Genomic DNA, 16,441 nt, shown 5'->3' on the forward strand with positions numbered 1-16,441 from the left:
AGTCAGGAGCCCCATGACTTTAACAAGCCGATCGCCTGTCTGATTATCAAGATATATATGATTGGAATTACAAATTTTGAAAACCGTTCGCCTGACGGTTTTCATAACACTACAGTCTATTGGGGAAAACGAGTATGGTAAAACCGGTCACTCAAAGATTTTTACTTTTTGAGGCACTTCTTGATCATTTTGAAGCGCAATTTTTTTAGGGCTTCAATATTACACCATATCACAGACACTGATAACACTTAGGGCCGCGTATCTCAGATTTAACATTGTTAAACGATCCCTTTAAAAAAGCCCTCTCCGTAATCAATTCCTCTGCTTACAATTGCTCCCTGAATGCGGGGAGGAGGGGGTAAAGGAATGACCTGTTATAACTGCTGTCGATAAACTTAGATAAAACAAAATTACTTATTTCCTTACTATTTTTGGTTTATTTCCAAATATTAGGACTTAATATCTTTCGTCTGTTTGTTTATTTGCTGGTTTTGCTGGGAATTGTTTTCAAAAAAATCAGAGGATATCTTGTAAAGTGAAAGAATCCCCTCAATAAACGTATACAGTGGACATTTGTTCTAGTGTGTGTGTGTTGGCTAATTGTTGTCAGTACAAAATATGAACCGACAGCCCCCCCCCCCCTTCTTTGCATTTCTTTTGACGCCCCTGTGCTCGAACGAAACGACTCCTCCACTTCACTCCTGCATGAATAAAATTATTGAAGGGTTCGTGTATAGGCCTCCGAGGCTTACAGTCACAGCAGTGATTAAATGCATTGCTTGTCGATGACTTTGCCTTCATGGTTAATGCAGATGAAATGGCGCTTGACAATTACACTAGAATATCGTGTCGAAACTCGAAAAGGCAGATGATTTTGCTGTATCTTAATTGCGCCCTATATCCTCGCCATGATTACTTGAATCGTTTGTTTGATTCATTTTCAATTATTTCATATGCATTTATTTATTTATATAATAAGTAATCGGTAGTATTTACTATACAGTCGATTTGTACATTAATTTAGAACAATAACATTTTAAAAAGTATATGACGTTTATGAATCATAACATTTTGTTTGCTCCTTCCCTTTGTATTTTTCTTGTTATCGATCTTTATCTGTATATCATGTTTGTATGTTTTAATGTTTTTATGGAGAATGAAATAAATGAAATGAAATGAATGAACATAAATAAATTTACCTAGATTAATTATGTGTAAATGTGGAGGGGATTGGGTGAGAGGTGTATACCAACCCTTCCCTTGGCCTGTCAACGCCCCTTACGCAAGCTCTTTGTTAAGGGGGCGCTGATCCACAGTGTAAAGGTGTTCAGCCGCCCTGCTTCTACAGCAGCGTAGCAATTATTGTCAAATCTCAAGAAAATTAGCACAATACCAGGATAGCAAACTGCGGGGGTTGGGGCAGCGTTTGCTTGTGTTGGGGTGTTCCGTGGGTCTTATCAGAAATTGTATTGTTGTTTTGATTCTGAAGTAAAATTCTACTCCTCACAGAAATGGAAACCTTAACTTGTTTCTTTGAGACTTGTTGAGGCATCCCTAAGTGAAAAGTGTCCCCTAGCTCTCCCAGGTACGTGTGGCGTTATGGCATTATGATTTAGAACGTAAACAACCCTCCATTACCCATTAAAGTATTAAAATACTTGGACAGACCAGGGTTCTCATATCCGGCACTTTACCTTTCATTAAACGATGTAAAATTAAACCCTTATCACCACTTAATCTCGTAGTCGCAATATGACCATATAGTTTCCAGTAATTGCATGCCATTTTCGGCTTATTTTACCAAACTACCAAGGCATCATGATGTTTGATTGATTATCAACTGTTGCCTTGACATTTTATTAACACCCTCGGGCATGTTTCACGAGCCGTATTTGTTACGATTTTTCGCATGCAAAAGTTAGTTCACGGCTACTATAATACATCACAAAACGTTAACAAAAAACAATGGCTAATGTCAATCTGAATATGATGAGTGTAGGTCCCTTGGGCTGGAAAATGTAACGGCAAAGAAATAAACAAAACAAAACAAAACAAAACAAAACAAAACAAAACAACACAAATAAAAAGTACAGAAGTAACTTGTTAGCAATTCAACTTGTCTTTAGGCAATTGACACGGACACGCATGGATGGGACTACGGGATTATCAACTTGATATAATTTTTCTTTGGAGCTCCCCGCCCATTTGCTCTGTACTAAAAGAAATCAGAAACTTGTATTTCCTCAATAAAAGGTTCATTCATAAGTGCATCTTAAAAATAATCATTGCAAATAATTATGTTTCTATATATCCCCTTTACGGAACAAATCTATATTCCGTCATTAAAAATGAACGAATTAAATTTGTGAAATTTTAAGTACAGAGCAAATTAAAGAGATGTATCGCAGTGCTGCCAAGTTGTGTTTAAGTAATTGCAACTTCAATAATTCATTACTTTCTTATTTTCAATCGGAATTTGTTCAAACTTTCACTGACCCGTTCCTTTCATATTAAAACCAACTTAATATCGAGGCGGACTTTAAGAAATACTTGTGAACCGTTTAGAAGTAGAAAAAATAGGAACGAGATCAGAGAGACCTCCATTATCCGGTTTAAAAGTTATTATACAGATTAACCGATTAACTATTTATTATACGTATCATCCGGTTTTAACTCGTCCTTTTCAAGACATCACCCAAAAGAATACCCCCATTCGTACTTGATCTACTTCTCTCTGAACAGCGTGAAATGTTGGTAGATCCAAGCTGGCTGCTTGAACAGTTACGATCGATCGTAGAATCCAGATGTTCCTAGTAGGAGTACCCTTAAAGACGAAGTTGAGTTCTGGTCATGTGATTGCATTGGGAAAGAAACGGTGTGGAATCGACCAGATAAGGTTGATTATCTAGCATATAAGAATTTGTATGTATTGCAAGGTTCTGGAATCATCAAAATGATAAGAAATTTGGCCAATTCTTGGTAAAGTTAAAAACACTGTACACAGAAAGATATATATGGGACTACACGAACACGTGGCGTTAAAATCCTACCCTGGATTTTTACGATGTTACATGCCATATTTAGAATATGAAGGCATTTGAAGAGCCATGCTTTTCAGGGAACATGCCTTATCTGATGTTCTTCCACACTTGCATAATAAGAATGATAACGCTCACAAATTATTTGTCACCTCTTCCCAGAACTCAACCTTCTCTTTAAGTGCATCCAGGGCTTTACAGATGCAAACATTATTCTGCAATATAGCGCAGAGAATGAGCAGCATACAAATTGCATTGCCCTGTCAGAAAATTGAAAACCAATCCATTTAGAGCGTGACTCTCGACATGTCGTTCACAGGATGACAAACGACCTAATAATATTCAGGGGGTCTCTGTAAAATAATTTAGATGTGATCAAGGGCGTCAGCGGACCATTTCGAATGAGAGAGTATATAGGGCGCGGAGGGTTGATCAAATTTTCAAGTTTGCCGACCAGAGTCGGAACTCGAAAGTGATCGAATGATGACATTTGCTATAAGCAAAAACAAGAAGGAAATTAGCAAAGATATTGACGGCAATTCTAAAAACTTCAAATTCGCAGACATTTTTTTAAAAAGGGGTCACCGCCAAATAACCCCCCCCCCCCCCTCCTTGCAGCAACGCCCCTGAATATCATGATAGATTTGTGGTCCTCGGTATCTATAACGACAACATCCAAATGTACACACACGTATACGTCAGTGTTACGCAAAATCTGGAAAAGAAGCCCTCGAATCTGTCTGGTTATCCAATTCGCCTCCCCCTCCCCCGCCACTTGAACATGATATGTTTAGCAAACATTTTCACCGACATCGTCTGATGGGGTAATGGTTCAATAACCGAACGCATGATGACTTCTTAAATTCAATACTTTACAAAACCGTATCAGATTGAGGAGTCCAAGACAATTATTGTATTTGGCATGAGATTGAACGTGTATTTGCAATTGTGTTACCGTGATCATCAAAACCAAGTCTGCACACAAATGAAAGAAAGAGCCTTTCTTTTTAGTGTGCAAAGCGAAATACAAGGAAAATTTTGAATGAATGATGTAAAAACAAAGGGATATTAAAGAACGAGAAAAATGCAGCATGGAATAATGAATTAAAACCCGAAATGACGATAGAAAGGCAAAACCAAAAGAGGAAGCTTTGACAGCATGATTCATAAATTCATATTTGGTAAAGTACGATCAGATTTCGTGTCAAGAACGTAGCATAGCATAAAATAATAGTAACAATCATCATTAAATCAACAGTGCTCACACTGCTCAGCAACCTTCGATCTAAACAATGAGTGTAGGGGACGTGATTGCGTGACCAAAACCAAACAATCAAATGACTTTTCCCATCCATAATCATTAATGTCTTTGATGTAATGAATTCAGACACGTTACTTCCGCACGTCTAACAAATTATACCCTGTGTAGTATAATGATATTTCAAAAGCCTCTTGCTATCATTTATTCTGACCGCCAATCAAACGCAGTCCTTCATTACTGATATCAACATTTTCTTATTACAGTATGATGACTATACTGCGTTAATTAAACGTCCATGACTGTTTAAACAGTAGTCATATTGTACTTTGAATTGTTCTTTGTTGTTGTATTTGCTCTTTTATGAGTTTATTTTTGATCCAGTTACATAGTTTGTCCATGTCTCGTTTTACTCGTTACATGCTATATTTATATCGCGCATCAGCCTTCGAGTACAGCATTGTATATATGCAACAACTGCAAAGGTCAACCATGGCAAATAAAACGAATATAAATGAATCAAAGAAAATATTTGTGCCAGTTTAAAAAGCCTTCTCAGAAACTGGCGAGCGAAGGCAAATCCCTAAAGGGAGAAGGGATATGCAAAATTACATGAAAAATCCTTACAGCCTGCAAGCCTGACAACAACAATTCAACTCGTTCTTATTTTGTATTACAGTTGTTTCAAATAAAAGTGTGCCTTACTACCTTGTCATCATAGAATTTGACTAAAATTGGGGATTCCTTTGTGCCGTGCTACTGATATGAATTAAATTATAGTATTTTACTATTTATATGCCAATCTTTCTTGATAGTGTATTACTAAAGTGTTTCGAGTCAAGGCGCTCAAAGGGTTTTCATAAAGCTATTCAAGACCGGAAACGGGCAATTTTGCAGAGCCATTATGGTGCCCAAAGCAAACCTTCCGTCAATGACTGTTGCCTAGTAACATACTTTGTGCCGATGTGAATTCCTGGCAAACGAGCGCCGTGCTGATTTGCACCTATGGCAATTCAAAGGTAACCCATTTAATGGTACAAAAACACACTTCAATTTTGAATAAATTTTGCTTAAAATTAATTGGCAAATTTCATGTCGCCTATAGTCATAAATTGTCTGCCTGCATAGGAAGGAATACTCGTTTGAACTGTGTAACAGTGAGATGATGGAGAGGATGAACGTTAAAGCTTATCAACACTAGTGTGGCTAGGAGGGATTAGACCACACAGCGAGGTCACTGACAAGTGGCTATCTCATCAACTCAGCTCTCAAATAACATAAGAAAAAGAGGAGCATGTGGGACCAACAGGCACCGATTGGGAAGTTTTCTATATAGAGGGAGCAAGTAGCTACAAGTAGTACAGTGGCCCTTTAATAGTTTGATCTAAAGGGAACCGGAAAGCTGTTAGCCATTCACACTATAGGGTTAACTATTCTTCCAATACTTTGCCTAACAATTTCACCCCCCCCCCCCATCACCCACCAAAAAATTATATTGCAGATTCCATTCGGATATAACATGGAGCTACGAGAGAGCAAACCATGTTGATTACTACAGTTGGATGTGACCTCACCCATCACACCTTTTAATTAATCTTTCATTTTTCAATAAAATACTTGGTTCATATTCATATCTCATTATTTTATGAATATAAGTGATCCTATTAACACTCTTCTCGAATTGTGCTCACAACAGAAGGTTGTTAACAATCTTAACAAATGTGAATCAGATTGTTGTTCCCACTTATTTGTAACACGATTATTAGGTGGTCTGTCGATGACAGATCACCTATTGATTTCGTTAGAATTTTCTTTCTTTATTCTTTATTCTTTATTCTTTATTCTTTCTTTATTTATTTTTATTTATTCCGTACACTTTTTTTGTGTATACGTTTACTCGAACTCGACCTGGTCAATTTCCTTCAAATTTCTGCTAGTCATCAGGCCCTATGATATGAAGTTCCCGAAACCTTTTTCAAGTTCATGGGGTCATCGTGACGTCATCCAGGCGCCATTTTGTAAAAATCAGGTCATTATCATATCTCAATAACGAGTAATCAAAAATAAACCATATTTAGTATACATCAACTTCCGGTCAAAGGTCAACTAAAAATGTCAACAAAATCCGTGCGCGCACCTCGACGCGCACGTACGCCCGCTTAAAATTTTTAAAATGCTCCAATTCGTCCCAAATTTTGTTTGCACACGTTTCAGGTCATTTTAAGCATTTCAAAATTTTCCGTCCGTAAGTGTCCCCGCGCGCGTTGCGCGCGCTCACAGCGCGCGTAAAAAGTCAAATTTAATTTTTTTTTACATGATTTAGATTCCTCTTACCGTAAATGACAATTTACATTAATTTCAGTCACTCTTGACCTTTCATAAGGCCGTGAGCGCGCGTCAAAGTTCAAAATCCGCGCGTGCTGCTATGGGCAATATAATGCAAATTTGATCAAAACATGCCATTTTAAAAATCAAAATAGCTCTTCAGATAGTCCATTGACCCCCAATTTTTATATCATGGTTGGAAAAAGCATGAGTTGGAGATATGAATTCATGTCTCATTTGATCCTCAATTAACTCATGACGTCATCATAATGGCCTCCGAACTCAAAATTTCAATTTGCATATTATGACGTCAGCAGATTTTTGAAAAATTGATTGTATCTCTGTAAATATTGATCAATTTTCTTTCAAATTTTGATATGTTCTACCTGAGAATATTCTCTACAAAGGCAGTTGACACAATATTTCATTTTGACAATGGTATCATGGCGTATTTTTGCGATTAAAGGAGGCATGTCAATTTTTCACATTTTGCGTGTATTCTCTATGGGACATGACTTTTTCTCAAAACTGGATTCTACATTCTCGTCTTTCGCGAGCCATATCTCCGTCGTTTTATCTTTGTTTACGCTGAGCTTTGAGTGTGTTGTAGCTGAGACAATAAGCTATCACAAGTGTGCCCTTTATTTCTCGATCAGATGCCGGGATCATGCTCATATCTCACATACAAAGTGGGATTTGATAATTCCATTTTCCGTTTACGTGTAATCTCTATGGGAAATGTTTTGGTATATCGGTAACGCACTTGACTTCCGACCTCGAGGTCCCTGGTTCGAGTCCGGGCGTCTCCAACAATTTTTTTTCTTCACTTTTTTTTTCTTTTTGACCTTTCACTCTACCATCTCCTTTGAATATTAAAACACGTACAATTGCAAATAATGCAATAAACAACCATATTTACTTTATTATTACCCTATTATCACTAGATCCATTACTTTTGGCGTGTAATCCTTATGGGAGATGACTTTTTCTCAAATCTGGATTCTACATTCTTGTCTTTTGCGAGCAATATCGCTGTTATTTCTGCTTGGTTTTTGTTGATTTTTGAGTATGTTGTAGCTGAGACTATACGCTATCTAAATGTTCTCTAATTTTGTTCAGTCTGATGTCATCGTGGTCTGTTGATGATAATCATCAACATCATCATGATCATCATGATCATCATCATCGTCATCCCCATTACTATCAAGATCATCATCATCATGATCATCATGATGATCATCATTGTTTACATGTCTATATAACTTCTCCCTTTCTCAATATAGTAAATATTATAATCTCTCATAAGACTTGAAGACAGACCACCTAATTCGTCCCCATGACGAATTAAATTTCTAGTCTTGTGTTTGCGCTTCGTTGAGATAACAGACGATCATGTTTGCATTTTAGTATTGATCCTTAGTTTACATGCGACGTTTACTCTACCCAGGGAGTTCAACTCCTTGCTCTATCATACCATTCGATACCAAGGTGGTCGATATTTACTCTGAAGGGACTCATTGTAAACACACGCTATTCAACTAAAGACAGGCATAATTATAATGGAAGGCGTGTAATAACACTGTCACGACAGTCAGTGGCCTTGCCTTAAATTCCAAAGGGCAAAAATGAGACGTTCATGGACGTGGAAATGTGGGTAGAAACAATACGTTACGAAAACAAGTCTCATACATACCTTGCAACAGTGTAGCTGTAGTTTCACAATGGTTTCACGCAAACGTGTAGGGAAAACAAGGAAGCATTCAGTGTTCCTCGCTGTTGCATATACCCCTCGGGCCAGGCCTGGGGAGAAACACCCACTCAAGCCGCTGTTCAAGACGCAGCAGGCAAGATAGCTGCTACCTTCGATATTTCGTCCCTAGTAAAGAAAGACAGGCGGAAAAGTGATCCGTTGCCAAAGAATCAGAATTGAGTCACACTATCCGTACCGTAAAATGCCACTAGATGAATAACAAGCTTTACAAGCTTGCAAAATGCAGTACTGAAATTGCTCGCTTCACTCACTTCGATACGGGAAGTATATGAAATGTCAACACAAAAGTGCGCACTGTGGTATGCTACCCATCAATATCTTCTCATGATCGTATTGAAAGATAACTTATTTCTGCGATCGCGATCCGTCGACGGGCGAAAGAAATACGGACGAGAGAAAGAAAAAAAGCGGGCGCCGAAGTCGACACGCGAACTTTTTATAACAGGTCAGCTTTATTGACATTGCATGCAAGATATCCCCCACTTTTAATCTTTTTAATCATCTGCCAGAACAGTATGTTCATTATAGCATGTTTTTCCCTTTTCGGCCCTGGATTTCATCGATTTCGCAATTTATTTCTCCAGAACTCCGATGAAATAGATTCTCCCTTAAACCCTTATTTGTTATGTTTATTGCAATAATCATTAAATCATATAGTCAGGGGCGGCGATCCCGGTGGGACGGAGGGACACGCCCCCCCCCCCCCCTCCTAATTCTTTTAGGGGGATTGTTCCCCCCGGAAAAAAACTTGAAAAAGTACACAAAACAAAATTAATGTATAGCAAATACTGACTAAAGACTGTAACACACTTTTAGGCGCTGGAGGGCTCAAGAGTGCAGCGTTTAGACTAATACAAATGCAAAAAAAAAATCTTCTCGCTCGGTCGCAAAGCTACCTCGCATATTATCGTTCAAAATGTGCAATTATGTATTGTAGAGAATGTGTTTTCCGTTGATATTACGTAAGCACAGTTAACACTATGCTCCCTCGTTCCTCGCATGTAGTCCCCCCCCCCCCCCCCCCGGTCGTGAAAAGAAATCGCCGCCCCTGGTAGTAGTTGATGAAATGCTTAAGATCATTAAGGTGATAGAATGATTTTAGGTTTCCTTACACGATCCTCATTTCTTGTCATTAATTAATATCCCTTTCCTTCCTCGCTCCGAATGTTCGTCTCATTACGGATTAAAATGATTGCCTTGGTAATATTTTATTCACAAAAAGACTTACGCATTATATTGTTACAACCCTCAATTTAGATTTGAGTAAATTATTATCTTGGTTCAAATCCAATGATGTCTCTCTAAATATTTATGAGACTAATCATATTTATTTTAAAAACATACACTCTAAACATGTACTTCATTATAATATTTGTATAGATCCCATATGCCCATAATTTAAAAACTTCTTAGGTGTACTGATAGAATCAAATCTTATTTGGATTATAGTAATATTAATAACATTTGCATGTTAGTCTCGAGAGAGCTAAGGCATTCTATATAAATCAAATATTATCTTTCACAAAAGTCACTATTTATGCTTTACAATTCTTGTATTTTGTCATACATACCCTAATATTATAGTGATAAGATGAAAATTATGTTAATAAATCGTCTCCAAAAGAAAATAATCCATATTTGCACACATTCACATTATTTGACCGATACAATGATCCAATACTTTATAAACTAAAAACATTAACAATTGCTGATATTCACATTTTTCAAAATGCAATCTTTATGTATATAGTGTGGATAATACTATACCATTGGCATTTCGAAATATTTGTGTTTACAATAGTGATATACATTCTTATCCTACACGACACTTATCTGACTTCCATTTAACTAACCCAAAAATTATTATGGCCTTTAAAGGCATCGTTTAACAATGATAAATCAGAGGTGCGTGGCCCTACGTGTTATCAGTGTCAGTGATATGGTGTAATATTGAAGCCCTAAAAAATTGCGCTTCAAAATGATCCTGAAGGTCCTCAAAAACATATTAAAAATATTTGAATGACCGGTTTTACCATACTCTTTCACCCCAATAGACTGTAGTGTTTAAAAAAAACATTAGGAAAACGGTTTATGACATTTCGATTTCCAATAAAAAAAAAAGTTATTATCCGACAGACGATCGGTTTGTAAAAGTCATGGGATTCGTGACTGACCTACAGGTTTATAATTATGATTGCATAAGCATGAGCTTAAACCAGTATTTTGTTTAAAATCTGAGGCAAAGATACCCAATCCCTTTAAATCGATAAGACACCATGGTCCAGATATTTGGAATGCTTTACCTGACAATATTGGCACTCTGCACCTCTTATTTCATTCAAAGCATCGATGAAAAAATATTTAATATCAAAATAATCATAAACATTATAGGGTCTTAACGATTTTAATTGTTTGTTTATATGAATTAACTTAAGATGACCAGTTTATTAACAATACAAATCGAACACTTACTTCACCTGTACACACACACTTGCAATAAATTGCAATATTTTGACTTTCTTGACTTTCGTCCCACTTTTTATTTAGATACTTTCTGGAACAAATCATTATACGAGACACTCTATTCTCCTACATACTCCTATAACAGCGCCATGTACCCCCCCCCCCTTCCCGGCTGCTATCGACTCAAGCATTCATGATTATAATAGTTGGTCTCTGCATTCATCTTGATTCTTTGACAAATTACCTCCATATTTCAAGTTTTCAATTATACAACAATTATTATTTGCATTCTTTTGTGTATCTACTTCAGTTGTCACTTTTTATGTAAATCAATATTATACTATAATACTATTATTGTTATTTGTATATATATATATATATATATATTATATATATATATATATATATATATATATTTAAATAAATGCAGAAACATCTGCTAAAAAAATATATTGCTGTCTTCACAAGTACTTTGGAGTTATTGGAACTAAACCAACGCCCCCCCCCCTCCCCCCCCCCCAAAAAAAAAAAAATCCCAAAGAAAATTGAACAGTTTACAGTAATAGACATTCCTTTAATAAATATTACCAAGATTATCATGCAGCGAGCGAGGATGACACAAACGACATGGTTTCTATAGAAATAGATGTTTATGATAGACAGAATATAAGAGGGGTTCTAGAGGGCAAACAAGCGAGCTTGTTGTTTCCACCTCATGTAATAAACCATGACATCGTCTGTCAATCATGACCCCTGGGGTACAACCTCCTCGATAATCCTGTTAATGTATTCATCCTTAATCCGTTCAAAGAAGATGGTATTCAACATGTGCAATGTCCCTCGAGCAGAAGAAGGAATATTTAAGGGCATCTCAAAGGATGACAACGTGAAGTATCGAGGGGAAGCACCCCCCCCCCCCCCCCCCTCCCCCCTCGTGCGCAACTCCTGAATTAACATGCACTCAGATTGTGCGCGCGCCCCTGTGTTTTCAAGCCAAATCCTGCGAGTTATTACAAAGTTTGGCTCGGTCGGGGGAAGGCCCTTCGACCCTCACCCCCTCCCTTCCCCAACATCTTTTCAACAGGAGTACATATTGGAGTGTATTAAATGAAATATGTCATATGAGGGCATTTTCTAGATAATAATTAGATTATTAAAAAGTAACATCTCTACAAGCCTTTAACGATCGTCATTCTTTCTCTCTTTTATTCGTTGGATGTCTTTCTCTCAGCACGAGTACTTATTTCCTAATACAGAGGCAGTATTTTTGGTGAATCACTTTGATCTCCCAATCAAGTAGTAATAATAATGGTAATAATGATAATAATAATAATAATAATGATGATAATGACAATATGGTACATGAGCAGTTATAGTAGTGTGTTGATGATTATGATGACGATAACAATACTAATATCAATCAATAGTAATAATACTAAAACTACTAAAAATAATGATAACAATAATAATGATTATAATTATAGGAAGAAGAAGAAGAAGAAGAGTGATTATATTGGTATAAATATTTGTTGTTGTTTTTTTTACTAATCATATCTTAATAATCACGATAATACTATCATTTAAAAAGAAATTTGAGGAGAATCGTCAGCGTAATTCAACAAATCTGGAAATAGAGCAAGAAGAAATAACATGCCAATAGGTATACACAAAAATCCTTGGAATGACAGATCTGCATAAGTTACTATGGTAACGAGTCCTTTTCGTAGATCCAATATCATGAATACATGCAAAGATTTCATGGTTTGAATTTACTAGCTCTGCTGTATAGGAATAAAAAGTTGTAATGCATAGTAAATCCAATTCTCTTTCAATCTTTCCTGGAATGTTTAAACTTTACTCAAGCGAAGAAAAAAAAATTGAGATAAACCGAGATAGATGGTATTGAATACTAAACACGTATTACTGCAATGTGAAAAAAAGAGTATATTGCTGATTGTGGTATAAAATTCCTAAATCATATCAAATTTACTCATTAAAGATGAAATAGACCCCAAACTGGAGACACCACGAAACAAAGACAGGGATGGTTATTAAAGTAATAACATTCATTATAACAACGCTACTATAGATAACTTCAAGTATCAATAGAAGGAAAATTTATATCAATCATTTTCTTCACCAGGTATGTTAACCTAATATTTGTTATAAACCTTTAAAATGAGAAACTAATGTACAATGACTGTGAGGGATATGTTTACTTATTCTCGTTTACCTAGATGACACATAGCCTACAGTTCGTGTTTCTTAATGGTGTCTATTAACTAAAAGGTGTAGTGAAAAAGACAAACCAACCGTTCATTGCTTTAAGAAATAAATGAACAGTATAATGTGTATTCGTTCCCTCTCTCCGTTTCTTTTTCCTGTTCTCTCTCTCTCTCTCTCTCTCTCTCTTTATCTCTCTCTATCTCTCTTTCCTCTTCTCTCTCTCTCTCTCTCTCTTTCTCTCTCTCTATGTCTCCCTCTTTTGATCATCTCTCAACCTATACATCCTCTCTTAATTACGCTCACTCGCTCACTCCTCTCTTTTCTCTCTCTCTCTATCTCTCTCTCTCTCTCTCTCTCTCTCCCTCTCTCTCCCTCTCTCTCCCTCTGGCTCTCCCTCCTTCACTCCCTCTCTTCCCATCCCAGCGTTGATACACGGCCTGACAGGTTGGTTGATTCAGCCTAAAACCCCAGGGCCCTGCTACGTTTGGTCAGCTTGGCAGCACCCCATCTGAAGTAATATGAAACACTCTGAAAACATCCCACACCCATGGGGTAGGTATCGCCACAACATTTTTATTAAATATATCGAAGAATGCGCTGCTAAATCATTAAGTTTCAGTATCGACCGACGAAGCACAACAAAAGTTTAATTGTTTCCATCCCTCTCCCTTGTGATAATTGTGTTCGATGGAATGATATTCCCCAAAGATGTTTTCTTCTTTAGCTAGAGCAAGAGAGGGTATAGGGAGGTTACTGTTGGGAGGAGGACATGCGTATTAACGAATAGAGAAAGATGAAAACTTGATATTAGTAAGAAGGTGATATACTTTTTGAAATGAAATGGAAATATGATACATAATAATGATAATAATAGTGGCTTCTTGCGAGCGCTCATGTCTGTCAGAACTAAAACAATTATCATATCGGCTTTAGCATGGCTGTCATAACTGATGCTCTAGCATTTCAAGGAATTATCCTGCCAGGTACCCATTTACCTCACCTGGGTCGAGTGTGGCAAATGTAGATTAGTGCCGATGGGGGACTCGAACCGCAAACCATGTGATCCACTGGACCACGACAGCTCTATATAACAAAGGGCACATAATCTGTTGGCTAGGTCCAACCAAGGGCGTCAAAAGAACATTCGAAAAGGGGAGGGGAAGGGTCGGAAGACTTTTTTGTTTAGCCAAAACCAAAATTTGTAAAAACACACAGTCCTCACATTTCTTTTTTGCCTCTTGAATGGGTTTGAAAATGTTAAGAAAACTTCAAACGAGCAGCAACGACAAAAAAGGTTCTAAAATTCCATATTTAACAACAAAAGTAAAATATCTTTGTCCTTAAATTCAAATATATTCCGACAACGGTAATAAAGTTTGGCGACGTGTATTTTAAGTGTGGAGTGTGGATATCCACTCTGACGCCCCCTCCCCCCTCCCGACCCCTGCCACCATCAGTAACACCCCTGCTTCCGTGTTTCCTGCTGACTATCCGACATACACGCCGCATTTAATAAGAGTGGTACATACACACGAGACATGAGTGAAAAACCCTCAGCTTTTATTCAACCGGGTTCAAGTGTTTCGTCCCAGTTATTTAGAACGAGGACGTTTCGTAGCATTCCTCATTGTCAACGACATCGAAATAGTATACGTGTCTCATGTTACGCATCACTCTCTGAAAAGAAGACTTTATACGAACCTGGACTGAAATATCACTCGATTGATTGGTTAAAAGATTGATTACTTCAGTAACATAATTATAGTATGATGTAGTATACTCATCCCATATTTTTTTTTCTTCGGTGAATCTATTCCAATCCTTCAGCAGTAAACGCTGTCTTGTATAAAGTGGAATTGACAAAAATTGTGACGGCGTTTTTCTCCAGATGCTCTTGTTCCTTCACCCCCCCCCCCCTCCCCCCCCCCCCCCCCCCCGTACTTAAACTTCTTTACATTTAAAAAGGGGGATGGAGGTTCTGTCGCCAACTTTGGGTTTTCAACCCTTAACCATGTTAACGTTAATTAAGTCTAAAACTAAAATGGAGGTTGTTATTGTTAATTAAAGGCATCGTTGAACAATGTTAAATCTGAGATGCACGGTCCTACGTGTTATCAGTGTCTGTGAAATGGTGTAATATTGAAGCCTTAAAAAAAATCGCGCTTCAAAATGATCAAGAAGTGCCTCAAAAAAGTAAAAATCATTCAGGGACAGGTTTTATCATACTCGTTTTCTCGCAATAGACTGTAGTGTTGTGAAAACCGTTTGGCAAACGCTAAATTTGGTTTCGATTTCCAATCATAAATATCTTCATAATCAGACAGGCGATCGGCATGTAAAAGTCATGGTATTCCTGACTGACCTAAATGTCTATAATTATCATTGCAGTCGGGTCGGGTCGGGTTGTCAGGTTACGCGAACTCTCGTATATAGTCGAGCATTTTATTTCCTGAAGGGTCGGGTATAACGTTAGGGAAATACAATAATTCGCCAAAGTGTTGCGTCCAGTTTATCCAACACTTTCTTAAAAAACGTAGGCTACAGCAAATCTTCAAAAACTCGCGTCTCGACTCGACACCTGCTAATACGATTTAAATAATCAAAGGATTTCATAAGAAAGCTAGCGATCGACACTTCGTCCTTGTATGGACATTTTTGGAACAAGTGCATACATTGGGTAAGATAATTATAGTCTTAGCTTTAAAAAAAAAAAAAAAAACATATTTAATCAAATAAAATGTAATTATAAGCATTAAATTTACTCGACCTTTCAGGAAATATAGTGCTTGATTATATACGAAAGTTTGAGTAGCCCGACAACCCGACCCGACGCGGAAACCCGATGGAACGAAATAAGCTCGTAGCTACGCCATCGATAGGGATATAGATTTGCGTGTCGGTTAATTTGAATGGACACAAATGGGGGCTTGCTTTTTCATGAATTATTTTTTACTAGCTGGAAGAAGATAATCAACAAAGGTGTCTTCAAATTTGACACGTCATGTAATAACAAACATTTCATAAAACAGAATTGAAACTTAAGAAAATGGTGTAATATGTATTTGTAAATACATTCGTGTTATTCAAAATAAGTCAGCTTTTAATGATCTACCTAGGTATTCAAATACAAATATGCTTTTCAGAAAGAGGAAAACTGTCGATTTATTTTGCATGTAATGTGACATAATTCAACAGTCTCTGCTGGGAACGATATCTGTACACTCTCTTTGTAAAAAGATTTTCTTTCATTACAAAATGTTATGACAAAAAATGATTTTTCATTGCTAACAAACATTACCGGAATGACTTTTCATTGTTATTAAACCAAATAGTTTTGCGAGTATTTCTTTCCTTTATACT

The sequence above is a fragment of the Strongylocentrotus purpuratus genome, unplaced genomic scaffold (assembly GCF_000002235.5).
Source record: "Strongylocentrotus purpuratus isolate Spur 01 unplaced genomic scaffold, Spur_5.0 spur5_scaffold_14, whole genome shotgun sequence".
NCBI classification, from domain to species: Eukaryota; Metazoa; Echinodermata; class Echinoidea; order Camarodonta; family Strongylocentrotidae; genus Strongylocentrotus; species Strongylocentrotus purpuratus.